We start from the raw sequence: 17,054 nt of genomic DNA, 5'->3' as shown, positions 1-17,054 counted from the left end.
CATAATTTATATTTAATGTGGCATAACGTGAAGATGAAGAAAATTAATTTATGTTCGGACTTCTAATAATTCGCTTGCTTTCTTGTGGCCGTTAATAAATTAATAGTTCAAGACAAAACAATTCAGCTATGAGAAGAGGCAACCAAGGGCTTTGTAATTAAACTGTGATTTCGTCCAATACACAAGTTTTGTATTAAATACTCCACAGCTAATTAAGGGGCAATTAACGAATAAATAAAGGCGAAATTAAACACACGAACATTTTCAGTTGAGGGAATAAGAGGAGGATCAAAAGATTTCGTACTTGAGGTCATTAACTTGAGAGAGTCTTAATAAAGTTGGGGGTATGTGGGAACTAAACAGCACAGAAGGGCACAGAAAAAAAAATTGACCAACAAACATCGATGACAATAGTCGTGTGGGAAGTACGGGGTAGGAGATTTATTTAAATATGGTCTTGAAAATGTGAGTCCATAGGATGGGCCATGTTTTCCTATGGATCCACATTTTCTAGACCATATTTAATAAATCTCCCACGCAATGCTCTCATAACCCCTAAACGATTTACTCTCTCATTATTTCAATGAATTTGTATAGACATTTTAATTAAATTTGGATACACATTTTTTAGGAAATTTTTTTTTAAATTTTGTTTTCCTCATATCGGAAATTTATTCAAGAAATATTAACGCCCCCTCCCCACTTTCACTACATTTTCCATTTAATACTATTTGTATACAACTGTTCAAAACAGAGGGGGCATTATTGGTCATGCACTTGAGATCATTTGGCATGGTGTGAGGCATTGTTTGTATACGTGTGTGTGTGTGTTCAACTATTTACTTTGACGTGGGTATTGATAACAACAAGAAGAACAACAAAACCCACACAGACCTACCATCAAGTTGTTGTTAAACAATTGACACGCCACCGACACAACCTTCGATAGCTCAGTTGGTAGAGCGGTGGACTGTAGAACGATTGTGTTTAAACGAGTAGATATCCATAGGTCGCTGGTTCAAATCCGGCTCGAAGGAGTAATTCTTTTATGTTTTAATTTTTTTATTCTTCTTTTAATTGTTTTATTCAGAATACCAAAGAAATAAAGGGAATAGATTTAAATAGTATTCATATTATTTCTATTTTCAGGTTAATTTTTTTATAGAAAAATATGTTCTACAATAAAAATAATATATGGAAATTGTAGGTCCTATTAGTTTTTATAGGAAAAAACCAAGGAATCCCTGGAAATCTATTTTTCAATAGACCAAAAATGTCGGGAACCTTGAGTTCCGATTAAAAATATTGCTGAATATTTAATATAAACAATTTTAGCACACACTAATGGATTTTTTTCTATAGAAAAAATAGGACCTGAATATCATTTTTTTCTATGAATATCATTTGTCCTGAGGTGTCATTTTTTCCATTAAAATATGACTTAATATCCAACAATTTTTTTTTTTCTAAGAAAAAATTGGAACTGATGTCCTAAAATTTGTTTACATGTGAACTGAGGACCAAGTATAGAAAAAAAATAAACTGTTTTCCAACGAATTTTTCTTATAGAAAAAATATTTCCTGTCGTCCAACTAATACGTTTCTAGTGAGAAAAAAGAAACTTGGACACAACGATTTTTTTTTACTGAAAAAGTGGGAGCTGATGTCAAACGAAATATGTTCTAATGGAAAAATTGGACCTGGGATCCAAAGACATCGTTTTCTATAGAAAAAAATATCTAAGGTAGAAAAAACTGGACCAGAGGTCCAATGAATTTCTCTTCTAAAAAAACTGTCGGACCGAACTTTTTATTCCCTCCATCAATTGGTGAGCATTCAAAATTTCTTAAATTGGTCTGTTATCGCATTAAGTATGGTTATTAATGCTCTGATATAAAAAAAGTACGAAAGTACAGACATTTCGGTTGAAAAATTGGGACCAGGAATTCGATATGCCAAATCATAACCATTTCGATGAGAAAATTGGGTTAAATACTTAATAATAACGAAACTGGGACTGGGTCTTTATGTGGGGGCTAATGAAAACTTAGACCTATATACACAAAACATGTATGTCTGCCATCAAAAATCCTTTATTTTTTGGACTTAGATTCCAACGAATTTCATATAGAACACAATAGTGAGGAACTTGAAGAAGTTGCACATTACATTACAAGCCTCCTTTTTTAGAAAACAGTTCATGAGACCCAATTTCTTTCCATAGAAAAAAATTGTAAGACAATCAGGACCCATTTTTTCTATGGAAAAAAAATCGTGGGCCCATTTTTATCTATAGAAAAATTTTCCGACCCTTGAGACAATTTTTCTATAAAAAAAAATCGTGGGAACTTCGAGATCATTTTTTGGCTCCATTTTTTCCTGTAGGAAAAAATTTGTAAGACCCCTGGGTCGATTTTTTCTATAAAAAAAACTTGAAGACCTTGGCTCCATTTTTTTCAATTTCTTTCCAAAAAAAATTGTGAGACAATTAGGTCCCATTTTTTTCTATAGAAAAAAAAATAGTGACACGCTTGACTCAATTTTTTTCTATTCTATTTCTATGAAAAATACGAGCGACCCTTGGGTTCTACTTTTTATAGAAAAATTCGTAAGTCCCTTGGATCTAATTACTTCTATAAAAAATTCGTGAGACCCTAGTGTCCATTTTTATACCCTACACAACTATGTTGTCAGAGTATTATAGCTTTGTGCAGCCCCAAGAGTTTGTAACGCCGCGAAATATTGGTCCTAGACCCACCTTTAAGTATACCGATCGTCATATCTCGACTAGCTGAGTCGATCTAGACATGTGTGTCCGTCTGTCCATTATACTTTGTAAACACGATACTGGCCACAGTTATGGACCAATCTTCACGAAATTTTGCTTGTAGGATGGGTTCGGCTCAATGAAGACCCCTATTGTTTTTGGGGAAGATCGGTTACTACTTAGGGGACGTAATGGACCAAATACTTTAATTTTGTCTGATTTTCTGGTCGCTCCAGAGGCCGCAATTATGGCCCAAACATCGCATGGAGAAGGGAATCAGGCCAAAGAATAAGCAAGCATGTTTTGATATAGATGGGTCAATATTTAGCGGATCAAATAGACCCTGACTTTTGTGTGAAAAATTACAAAATTTGTATTCTATAGCGTATATATTTACTCCTGAAGGGCATAGAGCCGAGGAGTTGATAGTCCAAGAGGAGTTGTTGACCTTTAAATTGATGCCAATTATATTGTCGTATGTACTCGGATGCGGGAGTTACACTTAAATATATACATGTGCTTACGTATTCAGATATTATATAGTAACCCATTACCACACTAGAGTGCGGAAATATAGTGCTGATCGCTTTAAGGTTCCAGTAATGGTGAAGGAGGTTCCAGTTATGGTGAAGGACAACGCCTATATTTTTCGGTGATGATCAGTTTCAATTGAAAGCCGAACATCACAACACAACCCACGGTGAAGGGAACCTACACAAGTAATTAGAAGGGCTGTTCTGACCGTTAGTAATATTAGTTGACCTCTAGTCGGTCAAAAGGGTTACAATATAGCGAAATATTGTCCAAGCTCGGAATATAGAACCATAAAAATTAGATTTTCGTGGAAGTTGTGTAGGGTATCATATGGTCGGCCCCGTTCGACTATACTGCTCCGCTCACTGTTTTTTTTATAAAAAACTTAAAATTGTATGGGAGTCTCGGGTTTTTTTAGAAACAAGTCTCACAACCTTTGAGTTCAATTTCTTTCCATAGAAAAAAAATCGTCAATCAGGTCCCATTTTTTCTACAGAAAAAAAATCGTGAGATCGATGGGTCCATGTTTATCTGTAGAAAAAATTAGTCGAACCCTTTGAGACAATTTTGCTAAAAAAATCGTGAGAACCTTGATATCATTCCTTTCGAGAAACCATTGGGTCCATTTTATTCTGTAGGAAAAATTCTTGAGTCCCTTGGGTGGATTTTTTTCTATAGAAAAAACTTGAGGTCTTTGACTCCATTTTTTTTTTCAAAAAAATTGTGAGACCCTGCTGTACCACCACACTGTGGTACAACAGGGTATTTTATCTTTATACATATGTTTGTAACAGGCAAAAAGAAATGAGATAGAACCATGGTTCCTTTTGCGAATATGCATAGAATCGCCATCTGAGTCGATTTCTGCATATCCGTCCGTCTGACTGTCTGTCCATGTTAAATTGTAAATAAAGTACAGGTCGCATTTATGATACGAATTAGATGAAATTTGGCACAGCTTATTTATTTGGCTCAAGGACGAACCCCAGAAATTGGGAAAAATCGGTTCAGATTTAGATAAAACTCACATATATATATTTTCGTCCGATTTAATGTAAATGGTACCCCAAAGTCCCTATATAGCTTTCAATTTGCACCAAATTTGTAGAGTACCGAATTAAGTCTAGAATTATGTGTGTTAACTTTAGTAAAAATCGATTCAGATTTAGATATAGCTCCCATATATATTTTCCGATTTTAGGTAAATAGTGCACCAATGTCCCTATATGTCCTTCGATTTGCACGAAATTTTGCATAGCGTACTGAATTAAGTCTAGAACTATATGTGTTAAATTTCGTGAAATTCGTTTCAGATTTAGATATAGCTCCCATATATATTTTCGTCCGATTTTAGGTAAATAGTGGACCAAAGTCCCTATATATCCTTCGATTTGCACGAAATTTGTCATAACGCACCTAATTCTGTGAAGGATGTTGAGTGGTAAGTATCGGAAAAATCGGTTTAGATTTCGATATAGCTCCCATATATATATATATTCGTCCAATTTTAGGTAAATAGTGCTCCAAAGTCCCTATATAACTTTTGATTTGCACTGAATTTTGCATAGCGTAATTAATTGAGTGTAGAATGATGTGTGCTAAATTTCGTGAAAATCGGTTCAGATTTCGACATAGCTCCCATATATATTTTCGTCCGATTTTAGGTTAATAGTGCACCAAAGTCCCTATGCATCCTTCGATTGGCACGAAATTTGGTATAGCGTACTAAATTAACTCTAGAGTGATGTGTGTTAAGTTTCGTGAAAATCGGTTCCGATTTACATACACCTCCTATATATATTTTCGTACGATTTTAGATAAATAGTGCACCAAAGTCCCTATATATCCTTCGATTTGCACGAAATTTGGCATAACGCACTGAATTGTGGATAGAATGATGAGTGGCAAGTATCGAGAAAATCGGTTCAGATTTAGATATAGTTCCCATATATATTTTCATCCGATTTTAGGTAAATAGTGCACCAAAGTCTCTATATATCCTTCGATTTACACGAAATTTTGCATAATGTACTGAATTAAGTCTAGAACGATTTATATACACCTCCTATATATTTTCGTCCAATTTTAAGTAAATAGTGCACTAAAGATCCATGGATAGGTCGATTGACACTACGTACTGAAGTTAATACAAATTAATCTCTATCAAGATTCCTTAAAATCGGTTCAGCTATAGATATAGCATAGCTTCCGAATATATTTTCTACCTATTCATGTTAATTGTACACCAAGTAATCAATGGATATCTGATTGAGATTCAATTTTAAACCGTGCAGCATACCAAATAGCGTGTGTCAAGTTTGCTTTAAATCGATTTAAAAAATTTGACCTGGGTAGGGATTGATGTTGGCCGGCTTAGATATAGGTAAACATTACATATTTAAGTTCGTTCAATTTCATGTCAATGTTCTTTCAAAAAGGCGACGTCTGAAGGGTATCATATAGTCGGCCCAGACCGACTTTACTAATTTCCTTATTGGTTTTATTCTATAAAAATTCAGGGGATCTATTTTTTGCTTTAAAAATATTCCTTAGCTCCTAATTTTTATAAATGAAAAATAATAATAAAAATTGCATTGTCCTCTTACCTTTTTTACATTCGTCGTTGCAGTAAATCCTTGCTGTAATTTGGTAATTTGTAGAAAATGTCCTTTGCAGCAACAGCAGCAATGCATTTTAAGGAGGACATTGTTGTCATTGTTTGCTGGAAGAATAAAAAAGAAAACAAAAAACATTTTTAGGACTCTCTCGATATATTTTTTACAACTTCTTCTTCTTATATTTGTAATAGTTGTTGTAAAATGTGAAATGAAATAAAATTGGAATTTATGCTAATGGCCGGGGTACTTTGGTTCGTTTTTATTTACTCTAATTCTATGTTTAAGAGTTAATAAACTTTGGAATTCATGTAAACGGGAAGCAGAGCAGCAGAACCGAAGAAGGAGAAGAACAAGGAAAGGAGGTCCTCCATCCTACTTCGTCATCGTTTCGATATTTGTTCTAGATGGAAAAATGCAACGTTGCTAGGAAAATCGAAGGAGAAGAACAGACGAATGAGTTTTGTAAAATGGTTACTAAAGAAATGTAAAATGAACGTAACATTCCCCAACCAGGTAGAAGCGAAGCACAAAAATGTTTCCATCACTGCAGTTACTTTGTTAACGAATAAATTCTGTTTTTATTTTCACTAAAACGTTTTGTAATCATTTTCTTGGCTTTAAAACTTAATTCGCTTTCTACCTTTTTTCGTGTAGTTTTCTTTTTATGCGCATTTTAGACTTTCAGCTATAGCTCCTACCTTCGTATGCGAAGGTATGAGGAATGTAAAAGGTAACAAAGCTACTATGCAAATTTGCCTTAGAGGTGGATTTTCCCTCCATTACAGGGAATTGAGATGGGGGAGGGTGGTTGAAATCCACTTCGAAAAAATATGTCAGAAAAACTGTTGTTGCTGTTGTCGTCGTTGTATTGTAAAAGGAAATTAGCATAAAACTGCATAATAATACACAATAGCGCAACAGCCAGAATGAAGCCAGGCAAGCAAGCAACCAGCCATCCATCCAAGCTACCTACAAGCCAGCCGACTGCAGGCACTCCCAAACAAACTAATGTTACAAAACCTAAGAGACTTTCTTTCATACAGCAGTTAGCCAGCCACCCAACCAACCATCCAGACAGGCAGTCAATTGAGTAGATGATATTAGTCAATCAAGTAAATTGATGGTGGATGAGGATAAAAGCTAAAAGAAGAAATGAAACAAGAACCATGTGCAACACAAACCATGTACCGAAAAATAATAGGACGATGTTTTTCCTATAGAAAAAATCGACCCAAGGCTGTCGACGATTTTTTTCTATAGAAAAAATAACGACCCAAGGGTCTCGCCGAATTTTTTTCTATAGAAAAAATAAGGACCCAAGGATCTCGCCGAATTTTTTTCTATAGAAAAAATAACGACACAAGGGTCTCGCCGAATTTTTTTCTATAGAAAAAATAACGACCCAAGGGTCTCCACGATTTTTTTTCTATAGAAAAAAATCGACCTATGGGTCTTCACGAATTTTTTTCTATAGAAAAAATCGACCTATGGGTCTCGACGATTTTTTTTCTATAGAAAAAAAGAACGACCCAAGGGTTTTACGAATTTTTACTAGCCGATCTATTTTTTCTCACAAATGTTTTCCTATAGAAAAAAACCAAGGCTCTCACGAATTTTTTTCTGTAAAAAAATCGACCCAAGGGTCTCACAAATATTTTTATAGAAAAAAAAAACGGAAAAAAATTTATAGAAAAAAATCAAGCGTCGCACGAATTTTTATCCTATTGAAAAAATCGACCCAGGGTCTCGACGATTTGTTTTCTATAGAAAAAAATCATCCGAAGGTTTCCACGATTTTTTTTTCTATAGAAAAAAATCGACCCACGGGTCTCGACGAATTTTTTTCTATAGAAAAAAATCGACCCATGGGTCTCGACGAATTTTTTTCTATAGAAAAAAATCGACCCATGGGTCTCGACGAATTTTTTTCTATAGAAAAAAATCGACCAATGGGTCTCCACGATTTTTTTTCTATAGAAAAAAAGAACGACCCAAGGGTTTTACGAATTTTTACTAGCCGATCTATAGAAAAAACTCGACCCAAGGGTCTCACAAATGTTTTCCTATAGAAAAAAATTTACCCAAGGCTCTCACGAATTTTTTTCTGTAAAAAAAAATCGACCCAAGGGTCTCACAAATATTTTTATAGAAAAAAACGGGAAAAAATTTATAGAAAAAAATCAAGCGTCGCACGAATTTTTATCCTATTGAAAAAATCGACCCAGGGTCTCGACGATTTGTTTTCTATAGAAACAAATCATCCGAAGGTTTCCACGATTTTTTTTTCTATAGAAAAAATCGACCTATGGGTCTCGACGATTTTTTTTCTATAGAAAAAAAGAACGACCCAAGGGTTTTACGAATTTTTACTAGCCGATCTATAGAAAAAACTCGACCCAAGGGTCTCACAAATGTTTTCCTATAGAAAAAAATTTACCCAAGGCTCTCACGAATTTTTTTCTGTAAAAAAATCGACCCAAGGGTCTCACAAATATTTTTATAGAAAAAAAAACGGAAAAAAATTTATAGAAAAAAATCAAGCGTCGCACGAATTTTTATCCTATTGAAAAAATCGACCCAGGGTCTCGACGATTTGTTTTCTATAGAAAAAAATCATCCGAAGGTTTCCACGATTTTTTTTCTATAGAAAAAAATCGACCCACGGGTCTCGACGTTTTTTTTTTTTTTTTTGTTTTTCTATAGAAAACGACCCAAGGGTCTTACGATTTTTTACCAGCCGATTTATGCATGTTCGTTCGCTCGTCTGTCCGCCTGTATGTCCATGTTAAATTGTAAATAAAGTGCTGGTCGCATTACGGATCATTAATGCAAATTTGGCACAGCTCATTTATTTGGCCCAAGGTCGAACCCCATTGACATTGGGAAAAATCGATTCAGATTTAGATAGAGCTTCCATATATATTTTCGTCCGATTTAATGTAAATGGTGCACCAAAGTCCCTTCATATCTTTCGATCTGAACGAAATTTGGCATAGCGTACTGCATTAAGTCTAGAATGATGTGCGTTAAGTTTCGTGAAAATCGGTTTAGATTTAGATACAACTCTTTTATATATTTTGGTCCGATTTTCTTTAAATGGTTCATGAAAGTCCCTATATATCCTTCGATTTGGTGGAAATTTGGCGCCGCGTACTGACTTAAGCCTGGAATGGTGTGTGTTAAGTTTCGTGAAAATCGATTTAGATTTTGATATAGCTCCCATATATATTTTCGTCCGATTTTATGAAAATGGTGCATCAAAGTCCTTATATATCTTTCGACTTGGACGAAATTTGGCATAGCGAACTGGATTAAGTCTAGAATGATGTGTGTTAAGTTTCGGGAAAATCCTTTCGGATTTAGGTATGGCTTCCATATATATTTTCTCGTCCGATTTAATGTAAATGGTGTACCAAAAATGAGCTTCTGCAGGACGACTTATTCCTTTTCTACAAAATACAATTAAGTTATTCTCTTTAAATTTACGGCAACTAGAGTGTCCGTCATAGTTTCCTAGCTGAGTTTCTAAGGGGAATAACATTTTAAAATCCTTCCTAATGCTATTTTAAGTTATGACACAGTTTCTCTCTATGTCAACGTCATGCAATTCCCAAAGTGACTGACTTTTTCGATCTATTTTCCACTCTGGCAGCAACAACAATAATAACAACAAAAAGTATTACCAAATATTGATTATTATGTTAATAATAAAGTTATTACATATGCTAAAGATACACAGAGACACTCTCACACTCATACAAACAAAAACACATCTATGGATATCCTTATGGTGCTACTTGCTGTTGTTGTTGAGAATCTCTCCTATGTTTTCACTACATCCTTAAGTAAGTTTTGTCTTGTTATTGTTACGTCCTCTGGGGGCTGTGTCTTCCCTTTTAAAAATATCCTGCTTTTGTGTCATAAATCATTTTATCGACATTTTCAAGTGTGTGTGTTCTTCGAAGTGTGGGGGAGAGTTATGTGGTGGATGGCCACATTTTATTTATTTTGCATATAAAGTCAATGTACTGTGGAATTGATTTCTCGTGCTTGTTCTTCTTATTGCAGCCAGTCAGGCTAATGAAATTCAAATCAATTCATCAAATTATTGGCAACAAAATTTATTCAATTTTCTTTCATTCTTCCTTGTGGTAGTTGAGGATTTAGTAAATCAATTTAAAAACTACTTTATCATCAGTGCAATTGCAATTTAATTCACTTGTAAAGGGATAAATTCTAAGGCACATTTAGATTGTAATTTATGTCCTTTGATAAAAATAGAGAAAATAAAAAAATAGGGAATTAGTGAGGTCACTGGCCAAGATTTTTCTATAGAAAAAAATTCGTGAGACCCTTGGGTCCAAGTTTTTTCTATAGAAAAAAATTCGTGAGACCCTTGGGTCCAAGTTTTTTCTATAGAAAAAAATTCGTGAGACCCTTGGGTCCAAGTTTTTTCTATAGAAAAAAATTCGTGAGACCCTTGGGTCCAAGTTTTTTCTATAGAAAAAAATTCGTGAGACCCTGGGTCCAAGTTTTTTCTATAGAAAAAAATTCGTGAGACCTTTGGGGCTAATTTTTTTTCTATAGAAAAAAATTCGTGAGACCCTTGGGTCCAAGTTTTTTCTATAGAAAAAAATTCGTGAGACCCTTGGGTCCAAGTTTTTTCTATAGAAAAAAATTCGTGAGACCCTTGGGTCCAAGTTTTTTCTATAGAAAAAAATTCGTGAGACCCTTGGGTCCAAGTTTTTTCTATAGAAAAAAATTCGTGAGACCCTTGGGTCCAAGTTTTTTCTATAGAAAAAAATTCGTGAGACCCTTGGGTCCAAGTTTTTTCTATAGAAAAAAATTCGTGAGACCTCTGGTCTAAGTTTTTTCTATAGAAAAAAATTCGTGAGACCTCTGGTCTAAGTTTTTTCTATAGAAAAAAATTCGTGAGACCTCTGGTCTAAGTTTTTTCTATAGAAAAAAATTCGTGAGACCTCTGGTCTAAGTTTTTTCTATAGAAAAAGTTTTGTGAGACCCTTGGGTCCAAGTTTTTTCTATAGAAAAAAAGTTCGCGGGACCCTTGGGTCCAAGTTTTTTCTATAGAAAAAAATTCGCGGGACCCTTGGGTCCAAGTTTTTTCTATAGAAAAAAATTCGCGGGACCCTTGGGTCCAAGTTTTTTCTATAGAAAAAAAATTCGTCGTAATTTTTGTCTATAAAAATATATTTTTACTTTAAATTATTATTTTTCAAATAACTTACCTGTTGTCCTTAAGGACCAACAATTTTCAAAAAATACTTAAAATAGATACCCTTCGTTATTAATTGCCCTGACAATTTATGAGCTCTTCATAATATCGCATCAAATTAGGATGTCGCTCTCACACCGGTTGGAGAATTATTATTGTTAATGGACCGGCTGTTCCTGCTGGGAGTTATATTTTTAGTCCTTAAGCAGTCGGCTTTTCCGGTAAGACATTTATCTTGTTGTTGTTGTTTTGTTTATGACAGATTTGAATAAAACATTATTACCCTCCTTCGCTCACCTGACCACAATTTGTGACTGTGTCATGTCACATTATTTGCTCAAAGTGTCAAGGGACTAGGGAGAGAGAGAGGGGAGACTGTCAAGGAGGGATCTGTCAAACTTCACTGTGAGTTCATAAATATTTTATTACATTTGTCACACTTTTTTATGTTTTTTGTTTAGGAGGTAAAATGTTAGGAAGGTAGGATAGGAGGGCAGAATTTAGTTTTTCACATTTTCTTTTGCTATTTTTAATATTTAAAAAACAACAATAAAAACAACAACGACATCTTATGGTTTATTTAAGAGATTTATGATGTTTTATGGCAGTGATGCTAATATTGTTGATGATGAGCCGCCGAGGTACAGAGACTGTCTATATTTTTTGCATATTCATGTGGGTAGGAGGTTTGAGGGGTAGAAACATTCTTCATGGTTATTTTCAAAGAAGGTATTTAAGAAATAAAACAAAATAGGCCGAGGAATTTATTATTTTCTTTTTCATATGATACTGGTTTTCCCAAGTGGCTCTCCCACCCACACCTCTCACACAGGCCTCCACCCACCCATCCTCCTCCTCCTGCACACTTCATAAATTGTAACTAAGCAAATAAAAACAAGGATTATAACAGGAATATATCTGGTAAATATCCTTAGAATGCGGCAGTAGGTAATGTTTTTTTTCTCCGGCATTCGCCTTTGAGGAGGCTGCAGCGTTGGCTGAAAGTCCCGTCTCCGTAACTTTTGCCAGGAAATTTGATAAGACTCTATTTTCATGTCTTTATTTTTAGTTGTTGTTCGTGTTCTTGTTGTTGTTGTTGCAATGAATTGTTAAGTACTCCTTGTTCCAGAGAGTGTGAGGTTGTGCAACTCGAGTGTACTTCTATTGAAAGCATTCGGCAGGGTGTGTGTGAAGTGGGATTCTTAGACATGGAAATACTTCAAGGAAAAACATTTTCTATTTGCTTTTATCATTTCGCCAAGGATATACGGGATGGCGTTTGTATTGTTTGGGATTTTTCTTGGCTTTGTATTGAAGTTGAAAAACAACTTTCAAAGGTTTTACACTCAGGAAAAAAATTAAAAAAAACACTACTAAGATCCATAATTTTTTTCTACAGAAAAAACTAGGAAAAATGGGAAATGACGTCCCACGAATTTTTTTCTATTGGACTTGGATCCAAGGGTCTCACGAATTTTTTTCTATAGAAAAAACTTGGACCCAAGGGTCTCACGAATTTTTTTCTATAGAAAAAACTTGGACCCAAGGGTCTCACGAATTTTTTTCTATAGAAAAAACTTGGACCCAAGGGTCTCACGAATTTTTTTCTATAGAAAAAACTTGGACCCAAGGGTCTCACGAATTTTTTTCTATAGAAAAAACTTGGACCCAAGGGTCTCACGAATTTTTTTCTATAGAAAAAACTTGGACCCAAGGGTCTCACGAATTTTTTTCTATAGAAAAAACTTGGACCCAAGGGTCTCACGAATTTTTTTCTATAGAAAAAACTTGGACCCAAGGGTCTCACGAATTTTTTTCTATAGAAAAAACTTGGACCCAAGGGTCTCACGAATTTTTTTCTATAGAAAAAACTTGGACCCAAGGGTCTCACGAATTTTTTTCTATAGAAAAAACTTGGACCCAAGGGTCTCACGAATTTTTTTCTATAGAAAAAACTTGGACCAGAGGTCTCACAATTTGTTACCTATAGAAACAAATCATGGGACCTCTTTAATATTTTTTGAAGTGTCTTGAAAAAGTTCTGCTTCCAATTTGCGTAATACAACAATTTGCATTTGGTGTAAAATGCTGGTATCATCTTCAGATTTTCTTCTTGTTTGAATTCGCTTTGTTTTTTTGTTGTTGGCCTACAAAGTTAACAGTCATCATCATCCGCAGAAAGCCAGAAATAGACAAGTTTTCTTAATTTTTCTTTTTTTTTTGTATCAAACAGGAAAAGAAATTGAAAATGCCTTTTATAAATGTTGAAGATGATGGTGGCGTTGGGGTTTTGCGCAACCAACCATCCTCCCTTTACCACCACAATGACGTCCGGAAAATGTAAATAGGAAATCTTTTGCCATATCAAAGGTGCTGCGCGCTTTACTCTTTTTTTGTTTCTTTTGTATAAGAAATAGAAAACTTTCTAATTAAATGAATAAATTAATTGTTTAAATTGTGGTAATTTAAATCTTGTCAGAAAGGAAATGGAGGGGTTGTGATTTCGTACGTCCTTTTTTATTCGGAAAAAACAAAATCTGTTTCTGTGGACAGATGTAAGCTGTAAACATGGCATTAGAGATTTGCATTTTATGAATTTCATGGTTGGCAGATGCTACACCAAAGGGGTAATGTGATGGGGAGGAGGAATTTACAATAATTAATAATAAGAAAAAGGGAACTGGAGAGAGGCAGAGTGGTCAATGAAAGCAAATTAATTTATATTTATTTTAAGAAATTTTAGAAGGAATTGGGTGGAAATTGAAATATTATTATTTCACAGGAAAAATAGAGAGATATCTCAGGTCTAAATGTTTTGATACAACAAATTCTCAGGATATCAGGTCCCTTCTTTTTTATATAAAAATTTAAAGGACCAAAAGTTTTGTTTTATTAAAAAAACACAGTATCACATTATGCATTTTCCTATAGGAGAAAATTCACTTGATCCTAGTTGATATATTCGCAGTACCCCAATCAATTTTTCCCAAACAACGACCAATTCACTGGGCCTTAAGCCCTACTTTAAATTATTAATTTCATAAAATCCACGCGCATTCAAGTGGAATCTTAAAAAAAATAATTTTCAAAAAATTATCTATAAAAATTCAAGCCTTAACTGGTACCTCCGGCGGATCCTTGAGAAAACATTCTGTAAAAGATTTATAAAAACTCCACTCATTTTATGATATTTTAAATGGTTTTCAAAAATTCTCTTGAAAAAATATTCTTTAAAAAATCCACGCCTTGTAGAGATGGTTTCTTGAAAAAAATATTCTTTAAAAAATCCACGCCTTGTAGAGATGGTTTCTTGAAAAAATATTCTTTAAAAAATCCACGCCTTGTAGAGATGGTTTCTTGAAAAAAATATTCTTTAAAAAATCCACGCCTTGTAGAGATGGTTTCTTGAAAAACTATTCTTTAAAAAATCCACGCCTTGTAGAGATGGTTTCTTGAAAAAATATTCTTTAAAAAATCCACGCCTTGTAGAGATGGTTTCTTGAAAAAATATTCTTTAAAAAATCCACGCCTTGTAGAGATGGTTTCTTGAAAAAATATTCTTGAAAAAATATTCTTTAAAAAAAATCCACGCCTTGTAGGGATGGTTCTTTAAAAAATCCACGCCTTGTGTGGCTCTTGAAAAAATATTCTTTAAAAAATCCACGCCTTGTGTGGCTCTTGAAAAAATATTCTTTAAAAAATCCACGCCTTGTGTGGCTCTTGAAAAAATATTCTTTAAAAAATCCACGCCTTGTGTGGCTCTTGAAAAAATATTCTTTAAAAAATCCACGCCTTGTGTGGCTCTTGAAAAAATATTCTTTAAAAAATCCACGCCTTGTGTGGCTCTTGAAAAAATATTCTTTAAAAAATCCACGCCTTGTGTGGCTCTTGAAAAAATATTCTTTAAAAAATCCACGCCTTGTGTGGCTCTTGAAAAAATATTCTTTAAAAAATCCACGCCTTGTGTGGCTCTTGAAAAAATATTCTTTAAAAAATCCACGCCTTGTGTGGCTCTTGAAAAAATATTCTTTAAAAAATCCACGCCTTGTGTGGCTCTTGAAAAAATATTCTTTAAAAAATCCACGCCTTGTGTGGCTCTTGAAAAAATATTCTTTAAAAAATCCACGCCTTGTAGGGATGGTTTCTTGAAAAAATATTCTTTAAAAAATCCACGCCTTGTTTGGTGCCTTGAAAAATATTATTTAAAAAATTTAATAGGTAATTTCATATGTGTTAATTTTTGCGAAGAATTCATCGTGGGGATATAGCTCAGTGGTAGAGCATTCGACTGCAGATCGAGAGGTCCCCGGTTCAAACCCGGGTGTCCCCTGACAAAAAACTTTTTTTATTTTATTTATTTTTTTATTATTTAATTTTTTTTAAATAAAAAATATTGTTCAAACCTACATTTTGCACTTTCACAGGATAAGCAGGGTTCGATTTATTTACATTTTATGAAATATTTCTTTGATATTTATTTATTTTTTGTTTTGAGAAGTTACCGATTAAACAAAAAAGCACACCAATAAATGAGACAAAATTTACACACACATACACATATATTTTTATTTAATTATTTACACGTTTTTAAGTATTTTTTAATTTAATTTTGAAAAATCATTTTTTAATTTTTTCACATAAAGAAAATTTATTTTTTCCTGTTGTATTTTTTTCACTTATCGTGGTTTATGTGGATCGAAACAAAATATTTTGAATTTTTATTTCTTTGTTACACTTCACTTGGAGAGCACCACTTATATATTTTATTTCATGCTTTCCACCAAAAGCAGAATATTAAGATTTTAAGAGGCAGTATATAATAACAATAATAAAAACCCGATGCGAACGACGAAAAAACGTTTCGTATTTTATCTTCCCACTACTGCCTGAAAATTTATATTATTATTTTTTTTTTCAATTTTTTTATGATTTTCTTGTTTTGTTTGTTTTTCTGTTTATCAACTTCTTGAACGTCTTTAACGCGTTTAAGGATTTGAACGTTGCACCACCGTTGTCACGTTCATACCGTACCGAAGGTTTAAAAACAACTGAATGAAATTTTGTTTTTCTTCCTCCTGAACAGCAGAACGAACACTCGACGGCAGCTTGGAAAAGCTACGAGGATGGCCGGGCAGGATTTTGAAGAGAGAGGGCGGCCCGAACTGTGTTATGAAAATATGCATGAAAACAAAACTCCCAGAAATGAAAAAAAATCAAAACACAAAGCAGCGGCATTCCTTTACAAAACACTGGGAGCCAGAGAGCTTTTTTATAGCAACTAAAAAGCTTTTGAGAATCTAAGGAATCCAAAAGAGCCAAGAGAGTGTGGATTTCTCTCTTACAGGTTATTGAAATGCAGTTTTTTGTGGGGGTTGTTCTTGGTAGCCAGAAAGCAGACAGACCTGCCGACCGGACCGATATCAACACAATGGCAACGACCACAATAACAACAAAAAATAACAGCAACAAAAAAAAAACACCTGTAACACTTTGTGACATAAATAAAAATGTGGTCGATGATATAAATTACATGGTGCAATACAGTGGGACCAAAAAAATATTTTTAAGGACCATTACAAAGCTTGGTTTTTTTAAAGAATATTTTTTCAAAGGCCAATCAAGGCGTGTTTTTTAAGAATATTTTTTGAAGGACCAGAAAATGTGTGAATTTTTTAAAGACCAGACCAAAAAAGGCGTGGATTTTTTAAAGACCAGAAAAGGCGTGGATTTTTTTAAAGACCAGAAAAGGCGTGGATTTTTTTAAAGACCAGAAAAGGCGTGGATTTTTTAAAGACCAGAAAAGACGTGGATTTTTTAAAGACCAGAAAAGGCGTGGATTTTTTAAAGACCAGAAAAGGCGTGGATTTTTGAAAGACCAGAAAAGGCGTGGATTTTTTTAAAG

General features: G+C 34.0%; 2 non-coding genes across 2 annotated transcripts; both read left to right on the top strand.

Moving 5' to 3' along the window:
- The first annotated feature begins 939 nt into the window (after positions 1-939).
- On the top strand, positions 940-1,037 carry Trnay-gua (transfer RNA tyrosine (anticodon GUA)). The gene is made up of 2 exons: positions 940-976; positions 1,002-1,037. It is a non-coding gene; the product is annotated as a tRNA-Tyr (tRNA).
- A 14,373-nt stretch (positions 1,038-15,410) lies between these two features.
- Positions 15,411-15,482, top strand: Trnac-gca (transfer RNA cysteine (anticodon GCA)). Its single transcript has one exon. It is a non-coding gene; the product is annotated as a tRNA-Cys (tRNA).
- Positions 15,483-17,054: the final 1,572 nt, after the last annotated feature.

The sequence above is a fragment of the Musca vetustissima genome, unplaced genomic scaffold (genome assembly GCF_032173495.1).
Source record: "Musca vetustissima isolate MV318-11 ecotype Yass unplaced genomic scaffold, APGP_CSIRO_Mvet_v1 utg12127, whole genome shotgun sequence".
In the NCBI taxonomy this organism is placed as follows: domain Eukaryota; kingdom Metazoa; phylum Arthropoda; class Insecta; order Diptera; family Muscidae; genus Musca; species Musca vetustissima.
The sequence above is the reverse complement of the archived record's forward strand: the minus strand, read 5'-3'. Positions and strand labels throughout refer to the sequence as shown.